At 37.9% G+C, this 10,347-nt stretch overlaps 1 protein-coding gene across 1 annotated transcript in view; it reads left to right on the forward strand.

Moving 5' to 3' along the window:
* The window catches only part of SPPL3 (signal peptide peptidase like 3), a 467,604-nt gene that overhangs the window by 246,798 nt on the left and 210,459 nt on the right, over positions 1-10,347 (forward strand). The gene's annotated exons all lie outside the window — the stretch shown is intronic.

Raw genomic sequence — 10,347 nt, forward strand, 5'->3', positions numbered from 1 at the left:
GGTCTGCCCCCAATCCGGGATCGGATCAAGTGGGGGGCAGACTCTGTTTTCTTAAGTTTGGGAATGAGATGTCCCAGACCCATGGGCCGTGGACATAGTATCCCAGGGTTACAGGTTAGAATTCAAAACCTTTCCTCCCAGGGGCAGATTTCACCTCTCCAGATTATCTGTAGACCAGATAAAAAGAGAGGCGTTCTTGAAATGTGTACAGGATCTTTCCCTCCTGGGAGTAATTGTTCCTTTACCAATACAGGAACAGGGTCTCGGATTCTACTCCAACCTGTTTGTGGGGGCCAAAAAAGAGGGAACTTTCAGGCCTATTCTAGATCTTAAGGTACTCAACAAAGTTCTCAGAGTACTGTCCTTCAAGATGGAGACTATCCGCTCAATTCTTCCACTGGTTCTAGAGGGTCAATTCGTTACGACCATAGACCTGAAGGATGCGTACCTACATGTCCCTATTCACAAGGATCATCACAAATTTCTAAGATTTGCTTATCTGGACAAATGCCTCCAATTCGTAGCACTTCCATTTGGCCTAGCTACAGCTCCCAGAATTTTCTCAAAGGTCCTGGGAGCCCTGTTGGCGGTAATCCGGTCCAGGGGAATTGCAGTAGCACTATATCTGGACGACATTCTAGTTCAGGCGCTATCGTTTCATCTAGCAAAATCTCACACAGAGATCTTGTTGTCTTTTTCTTCGTGCCCATGGATGGAAGGTGAATTTGGAAAAAAGTTCCCTTATTCTGGTTACAAGGGTGGTCTTCTTCTTAGGAACCATTATAGACTCCCTATTGATGAAACATTTTCTGACGGAGGTCAGAAGAGACGAGATTCTTTCCTCTTGCCTAGCTCTACAATCAGCCGTACGACCATCAGTGGCCCAATGTATGGAGGTAATTGGTCTGATGGTAGCTTCCATCGACACCGTTCCTTTTGCTCGATTCCATTTGAGAGAGCTTCAGTTATGGAACGGGGACTATGCAGACCTGTCTCAGAGAATAGTTCTGGATCAATCGACAAGAGACTCTCTGCAGTGGTGGCTGTCTCAGGAACATATGACCCAGGGGACATGCTTTCGGAGACCCACATGGGTGATTGTGACCACGGACGCCAGCCCTGAAGGGTTGGAGAACAGTCTGGGACTCGTTGAAGGTGCAGGGCCTTTGGTCACAGGAGGAATCTGCTCTCCCCATAAACATTTTGGAGCTGAGAGTGATTTTCAATGCCTTGATGGCTTGGCCTCAACTGGCTTTAGCACGGTTTATCAGGTTCCAGTCGGACAACATAACCTCAGTGGCTTACATCAACCACCAGGGGGGAACTCGAAGCCATGAAGGAGGTGGCGCGAATCATTCAGTGGGCAGAGGCTCACAATTCCAGAGGTGGACAGTTGGGAAGCTGTTTTCCTGAGCAGACAGACTTTTCATCCTGGGGAGTGGGAACTTCATCCGGAAGTGTTCTCCAGGTTAACAACCAAATGGAGGTTACCGGAATTGGATCTGATGGCGTCTCGTCAGAACGCAAAGCTTCAAAAGTACGGTTCGAGGTCGAGAGATTCTCAGGCCTTTTTGATAGATGCTCTGGCAGTTCCTTGGAACTTCAGGTTGGCATATGTTTCCTCCGTTTGCTCTCCTTCCACGAGTCATTGCTCAGATCAAGCAGGAGAGAGTGTTGGTGATTCTAATAGCTCTGACGTGGCCTTGCAGGATCTGGTATGCAGATCTAGCGGAAATGTCATCTCTATCTCCGTGGAGACTACCACTGAGGAAGGACCTTCTACTTCAGGGGCCCTTCCTTCATCCGTATCTCGTTTCTTTGAAGCTGACTGCTTGGAGATTGAACTTGATTTTAGCTAAGCGTGGTTTTACAGAGCCGGTCATTGAGACCATGATTCAGACTCGTAAGCCTGTCACTAGAAAGCTTTATGACAAGATATGACGTAAATATCTTTATTGGTGTGAGTCTAAGGGATACTCTTGGAGTAGGGTCAGGATCCCTAGAATTCTGTTCTTCCAGGATGGTCTGGAGAAGGGTTTGTCTGTCAGTACTCTGAAGGGTCAGATTTCTGCGCTTTCTATCTTGTTGCACAATCGTCTGGCGGACGTGCCAGATGTACAATCATTTTGTCCGGCCTTGGTCAGAATCAGGCCTGTATTTAAATCTGTTGCTCCACCTTGGAGTGTTAACCTTGTTCTTAGAGTTTTGCAACAGGGTCCATTTGAGCCAATGCATTCCATAGATATTAAGTTGTTATCTTGGAAGGTTTTGTTTCTTACTGATATTTCTTCAGCGTGGAGAGTTTTGGAACTCTCTGCTTTGCAGTGTGATTCTCCTTATCTCATATTTCATGCTGATTAGGCAGTTCTTCATACCAAGTTTGGTTTTCTTCCTAAGGTTTTTTTCAGATAGAAACATTAATAAAAATATTGTTGTTCCTTCTCTCTGACCTAATCGTTCTTCTCATAAAGAATGTTTGTTGCACAACATTGATGTGCTAGTAAGCTCAAGGGTATATAGAAGATGACTCAATAGAACTATTAAATGTAAATATATATATTTATTTTAAATACAAATAAAATCAATTTCATATAAACTTCATATAACAGGCAAGGGACGTCTCCCAACAATATTGGTCTCTTAAAATTAGTGCGTGATACAATTTAAAATAGAATGATAAAACTAGTGAGCGATTGCAAACAATGTATCAATATACAATAAAAACCACCTTTGCACTTTGAATCTTCTGGAGCTAGTCAGATATTATCTTAATGTTTCAAATTAATAGAACCGTTCATATAACAGAACAATAGTAATCCAGCTTTTTTTTAAAAAAATGAATGAGGTAGCTTGTAGCCGTTACAGACAATATCTCCGGTTCGTGTTTAAAAGTCAATCGGTAATGCTGACCAATAATTCAGAGCAAAAGTCTTGTGTCATATTAGTATGGAAAGAAGTTAGGCATACCTGGATCTTCAGGCCACTTTCAATTATGCACAAACTTACTGCGTGTGTTCTCTGGTACTTTATTTTGTTCCTTTGCTGTGCGTCACAGCAATGATAGTACCTTCGATCTCGCTGCAGGCTTTCTCCAAATCAGCTGTGCTGACGTTTACTCCTGCATAGTGCGAGCGAGATTCAGCAAACGGCCGTTTATGCTCTTTGTGCCTTGCAAAATTACAGGATCTTTACAAAGAGGGACGATTCCTTTCAGGTGTATTTTGCAATATTGTAGTTAGACACTCCTTGCAACGCCAATGCGTTTGAATGGGCTTTATCAAGACGTATATCAATGACGTATACGTCAGGATAAAGCCCATTCAAAGGGCGAAACGCGTTGGCATTGCAAGTAGAGTCTAACTACAATATTGCAAAATACACCTGAAAGAAATTGTCCCTCTTTGTAAAGATCCTGTAATTTTGCAAGGCACAAAGAGCACAAACGGTCGTTTGCTGAATCCCGCTCACACTACGCAGGAGTAAACGTCAGCACAGCTGATTTGGAGAAAGTACCTTCGATCTCGCTGCAGGCTATCATTGCTGTGACGCACAGCAAAAGAACGAAATAAAGTACCAGAAAACACACGCAGTAAGTTTGTGCATAATTGAAAGTGGCCTGAAGATCCAGGTATGCCAAACTTCTTTCCATACTAATATGACACAAGACTTTTTTGCTCTGAATTATTGGTCAGCATTACCGATTGACTTTTAAACACGAACCGGAGATATTGCCAGTAACGGCTACAAGCTACCTCATTCATTTAAAAAAAAAAAAAGCTAGATTACTATTCTGTTATATGAACGGTTCTATTAATTTGAAACATTAAACATTAGGATAATATCTGACTAGCTCCAGAAGATTCAAAGTGCAAATGTGGTTTTTATTGTATATTGATACATTGTTTGCAATTACTCACTAGTTTTATCATTCTATTTTAAATTGTATTGCGCACTAATTTTAAGAGACCAATATTGTTGGGAGACGTCCCTTGCCTGTTATATGAAGTTTATATGAAATAGATTTTATTTGTATTTAAAATAAATATATATATTTACATTTAATAGTTCTATTGAGTCATCTTCCATATACCCTTGAGCTTACTAGCGCTCCCATACTTTAACATTGTTCCTTCAACAACGAGGCCTCTGTAGAACAGATTTGCAAGGCTGCGACTTGGTCTTCTTTGCACACTTTTTCAAAGTTTTATAAATTTTATACTTTTGCCTCGGCTGAGGCTTCTTTTGGGGGAGAGGTTTTGCAAGCGGTGGTGCCTTCTGTTTAGGTTACCTGTCTTGTCCCTCCCTAATTATCTGTGTCCTCTAGCTTGGGTATTGATTCCCAACAGTAATTGATGATTCCGTGGACTCACTGTGACTTAAAGGGACAGTCAACACCAGAATTTTTGTTGTTTAAAAAGATAGATAATCCCTTTATTACCCATTTCCCAGTTTTGCATAACCAACACTGTTATATTAATACACTTTTTACTGCTGTGACTATCTTGTATCTAAGCACCTTCTGACCGCCCCTAATCACATGACTTTTAGTTATTATCTATTGACTTGCAGTTTAGCCAATTAGTGCAGTGTCTGCCACAACTCACGGGCGTGATAACAATGCTATCTATATGGTTTACATGAACTACTCTCCCCTGTTGTGAAAAGCAAATACAAAAGCATGTGATTAGAGGCGGCCTTCAAGGGCTTAGAAATTATCATATGAGCCTTCCTAGGTTTGCTCTCAACTAGAATACCAAGAGAACAAAGCAAAATTGTTGATAAAAGTAAATTGGAAAGTTGTTTAAAATTACATGCCCTATTTGAAACATAAAAGTTTTTTTTGGTCTTGACTGTCCCTTTAAGAAAGAAAACAAAATTTATGCTTACCTGATAAATTTCTTTCTTTCTAGACACGGTCAGTCCACAGCCCACTCTTTCTTTTTTTTTTTTTTTTTCTTTTCCAAACAGTGTTTTTGTCTAATACTCAGGCACTTCTACACCTTGTGTTATTTCCTTTCTCTCCTTTTCCTTCAGGCGAATGACTGGGGATTGTGGGAAGGGAAGTGATACTTAACAGCTTTGCTGTGGTGCTCTTTGCCTCCTCCTGCTGACCAGGAGTGATATTCCCAACAGTACTTTGATGATTCCGTGGACTCACTGTGTCTAGAAATAAATAAATTTATCAGGTAAACATATATTTTTTTTCTTTTTCTCATACACAAGTTTCAACTAACAATTTTCTGGAGAAGCAGTATATACTTAAAGCTAAAGAACTCAAGTATTTTCTTAATTTCTTCTTCTAAGCTTTTATGTTATGAGCTCAGGGCAGTGTGATTGCCGATTATCATGATAGATCTAGAGGAGCTGGTTTACTAGGGTTTCAGGAATCGTGGCTTTTCCCACTTTTAAGTGACCACTAATAAACTCTTGTTTTGACATATACTAATAAGTGTGATGCACTAAATCAATCAGATAGTCCTGCTGGTGAAATGAAGAACACAGTTGTAAGTATGTAGGGACATCAAATAAGCTTTTTCCTTTATTGCGCAGGAATTATACCCATGACGATCTCATAGGTCCACATTAGGTCACAGTAAAAACATAAAAGTACAAAAAGAAAATGATCTAATGCAGGGTTCTTCAAACCAAGGTTCGGGACCCATTACTAGGTCTGAGACAGAAATATGTATTTACTAGACAAATATGTGATATCAAGTACAGCCATGAGATCTCCTAAAAACACAACTAAACCGAAATCATGTCTGTGGCATCTAGAAATGGAATTTAGTGTTCACTTTCTTAAAATGTTTTGTTTTTATTTCATACTCACATTTTCATGGTTCATCTTCTTAAACAGGATTTCTTCAGCAATATTTGATCGTGATGTAACAGTTTGCTGTTCTGTCTTATAAGTTGCATGGGTTTTTACACAAAACATGTTACAAACTGTGTTTTGAAAAACCGCAATTTACGTTATCTAGAGCCTTGTGCTGTCACCTTCTTTAAGTAATAGATACAGTGAGGTTTGGAATTTGTCAATATTTTCAAACTTGTCACTTAGCGTTTTTTTTACGATTTACAGAACAACAACTGTAAAAACCCTGTTATAGAAGGTGAGAACTTGTGGACATGTTTTCTATTTTTGCAAGATTTTCATGTAAAATAATGAAGAACACTGCAGGACATTAAAAAAGGTTTTCTTAATAAATTCGAAACAATTTTTTTAAAAATAATTAATGTTTAATAAATTATACACAAAAACACATAATTGAGCAAACAGTTTCAGTATAGCCATCATGCACATATACAAATGATATTCAGATAAACCGTTATAATAAACACCACTCTATCCAATTGCAAAACACAATGTTGATTAACACTGTTAAACTATATTGGATTTCATGTCATGTCATGTTAACGGAAAAACAAAAGTCTGTTCCTGATACGCTATGCAAGGGGTTAAACACAGTCAAAGTCAGATTCAGGGCAGCAATGCAGTTACTAGGAGCTAGCTGAACACATCTGGTGAGCCAATGACAAGAGAAAAATGTGTGTAGCCACCAATCGCCAGCTAGCTTCCAGTAGTGCATTGCTGCTCCTGAGAGTACCTAGGTATGCTTTGTGACAAAGAATACCAGGAGAACAAAGTAAATCTGATAACAAAAGTAAATATAAAATTTCTTAAAATTGAATTCTCTATTTGAACCATGAAAGTTTTATTTTGACTTTAATGTCCTTTTAATTTGCCAAATTGAAATATGGCTCCCATGTTTTCTGCTTTCTTGCTAATTTATTTTCTCATTCCTATTTGTAAAGGAAGAAATATTTAAAATAATTTGTTACTTTACTATTTCCCTTTGTAACAAAAAAACATTGTTTTTATGCTCATGGGAGTGTCATGTTCTATTTAAAGAGCCGGTGAGCAATCTGTCTCATGGACAAGTTCTACACAATCGCGCACTTCCTGTTAGCTTTAAAATCTAAACAGTCAACATGAACTTTAAAGGGATATGAAAGTCTGTTAAAAAAAAAAAAAAAAAAAAGCAGTAGCTTATACTTTAAAAAAGTAAAAATCCATTTAAAATGATGAATAATACATATTGCTATGATTTTCTTTTTTATTTTTTTTCTTTAACATCATTTGCGCAGGGTCCATTACTTCTGTCACAGCCCTACAAGGAGCTGGGGTCTCTGCAGGAAGGCTTATATAGCTTGATAAAAGAACAATGTGGGAGAGATGTTACACAAACTAAAAAGATTATATATATATATATTTATATTATACAATATAAATGAACAGGCATGGAAGTTATTCTAGCTTTTGTTCTATCTCAGGAGTGCTGTTCTCTCTCTTTTTTCACATTTATGTAAATTACTCTTGGGTCACCCTAAGAGTAATGGGTAAGCCAGACGTGGAGCCCGTGCACACATGTCCTTAGAGAGATACAACTGCACCTCACTGACGAAGCCCACAGAAGGCCGAAACGATTGTCTGGGGTTGTTGTTTCTCTTGTTCAGAGAAGAATTGCCTGGTATTTCGGCGCTGGACTGTCATTGGGCAGGGTCAGACTGATATGCTACAGGATATTTTTTCTCTGTGAAGGGGCTTAGTGTGCTAAAAGAACGCGCACCCTGAGTTGCAATATAAATGAACAGGCATGGAAGTTATTCTAGCTTTTGTTCTATCTCAGGAGTGCTGTTCTCTCTCTTTTTTTCACACACACACACACACACACACATATATATATTTTTTTTACATTATATATATATATATATATATATATATATATATATATATATATATATATATATATATATATATATATATATATATATATATATATATTTATATTTATCTCAACTCTTCAAACAGCACAAAAAAGAAGGCTTATAACTACAAACCTTGAACTTGAGGCACACAAACGGTTAATGGTGATTACCACAACGTAAGATTATGTCCATGTATCAGGCATAAGGACAACTGTGGCCGAATACACATACATCAAGGGAGTTCATCTGTACACACTTGCAACAGAGGTGTCTCGCCACCACAGTAGAGTCCCTGTACACTTACAATTGTAGCCACTGGTTAGTGTAATTGCTGTAGGAGTCCTTCATCTTCCTTACTCTCGGCGTCCCTATTCGCAGCTCCACGCCACTCCAAAGCTCTGCCTCTAACTGGAATCCAAATCTGTCAGCGGGTAGGACGTATCCGGCGTGGGCTGACGATGGACAACCAACCGTTATCCTCCTATAGCGGAGGCAAAGGATAGAGTACGTTCTGTTCCAATCCACGTATTCGCTGGCCGCTCAATAGCTGAGTGATGTGCGTTCTCTCAGTGTCCAGGTAAAAGTGTGTGAGAGGAGATATTCAGGCAGGAGTTGGATGCTCAATCAGGCCAATGTAAACCATCCAAAAACGAACAAAGAGCAATCCAAAAAGTATATAAAACATAACATTTATATGAAATATATTATCTAGCTTGATGTCATAAAACCTCTAGAGTAACAATAGTTTAGTATTAAGTGAATACTTGACTAACAGTCAGATTTGCCCATGCTCAGTAGGGGCAGAATGTAACCTAAGTGACTAACATGTCAGATATCTTATCTCCCTCAGGACAGTGGGTACAATGAAAATTTCTAAATGCTCATTTTGCAAGAAAACAAGTTATTTGCTTCTTTTTTTTAATGGTTATTGATTTTATATTTTTCTAAAGGATATAGATAGATAATATCCATTTAACTGTCTGTCTTACAAAAATATGTTTTGCATGCTTAAAGGTACAGTCTACACCTGAAGTTTTATTGTTTTTAGAAGATAGATAATCCCCTTTATTACCCATTCCCCAGTTTTGCATAACCAACCGTTATATTAATATACTTTTTACCCCTGTGATTACCTTGTATCTAAGCCTCTTATGACAGCCCCCTGATCACATGACTTTTTATTATCTATTGATTTGCATTTAAACCAATTAGTGCAGTGTCTGCCACAAGCCATGGGCGTGATCACAATGTTATCTATATGGCTCACATGAACTAGCAGTATCCTGTTGTGAAAAGCTAATAAAAAGCATGTAATAAGAGGCTGTCTATAGTAGCTAAGAAACAGGCAGACATTTAGAGGTTTAGATGTTATAAAGTATATTAATATAACAATGTTGGTTGTGCAAAGCTGAGGAATGGGTAGCAAAGGCGTTATCTATCTTTTCAAACAATAACAATTTTAGTGTTGACTGTCCCTTTAAGTAGAGCTTTTTTATTCACAATATAATTTTTAGAAATTATTTCTGAAAGCAGTGGTAGACTAAAAAAATGTAGTACTTTTCCATCAGCATTGAAGCCCTTGCACCTTCTATAGCATCATTTAGTTTTTAAGAAAAGAAGGTTCTAAAAATCCCCCTGTCCTGTCACATTTATCCTCCCAGTACCAGAAAATGCTCCACTGTTTTCCTTTGTGAATATGCTGAGTAAGAAGCAAGGCAACTGATTTACCATTGTTACACATTTTACAATAGGCCAATAGCAAATCTAAACCTTTGCATAGTAATACATTAGTGATAGTAATCGGAAATCTATAAGCTATAGAAGAAGCATCTTTTCATATTGCATTGCTGAATTATATAACCTCTATTTTTAGCACCAAACGTCAACCACTATTGGGAGTTTGTGTTGAACAATATAGTGACACAACTAGGTAACATAACAACATTTATATCACTTATTTTAAAGGGACATGATTCAGATAAAGAATATGATTTTAAACTACTTTCAAATTTACTTCTATTAAATTTGTTTCATTCTTTTGAAATCATTTGTTTTGAAAGAGCAACAATTTATTATAGGGAACTAGCTGAACCAAAAGCATATACGCACAGCTACTAATCATCAGCTAGCTCCTAGTAGTATATTGCTGCTCCTGAGCATGCTTTTCAACAAAGGATATATAGAAAAGCAAGCTAAAACTTTATGCTTTATCTGATTCATGAAAGAAAAAATTGCGGTTTCATGTACCTTTTTAAAGGGACAGTCAACACTAAAATTGTTATTGTATAAAAATATAGAAAATGCCTTCACTACCGATTCCCCAGCTTTGTACAACCAACATTGTTATATTAATATTCTTTATAACCTTTAAACCTCTAAATTTCTGTCTGTTTCTAAGCCACTACAGACAGCCTCTTATCACAGGAATTTTATTTGCTTTTCACAACAGGGGAGTGCTAGTTCATGTAAACCATAAAGATAACATTGTGCTCGCGCCCATGGCTGACACTGCACTAATTGGCTAAAATGCAAGTCAATAGATAATAAATAAAAAGTCATGTGATCAGTTGACTGTCA

Source organism: Bombina bombina, chromosome 2 (assembly GCF_027579735.1).
Source record: "Bombina bombina isolate aBomBom1 chromosome 2, aBomBom1.pri, whole genome shotgun sequence".
NCBI classification, from domain to species: domain Eukaryota; kingdom Metazoa; phylum Chordata; class Amphibia; order Anura; family Bombinatoridae; genus Bombina; species Bombina bombina.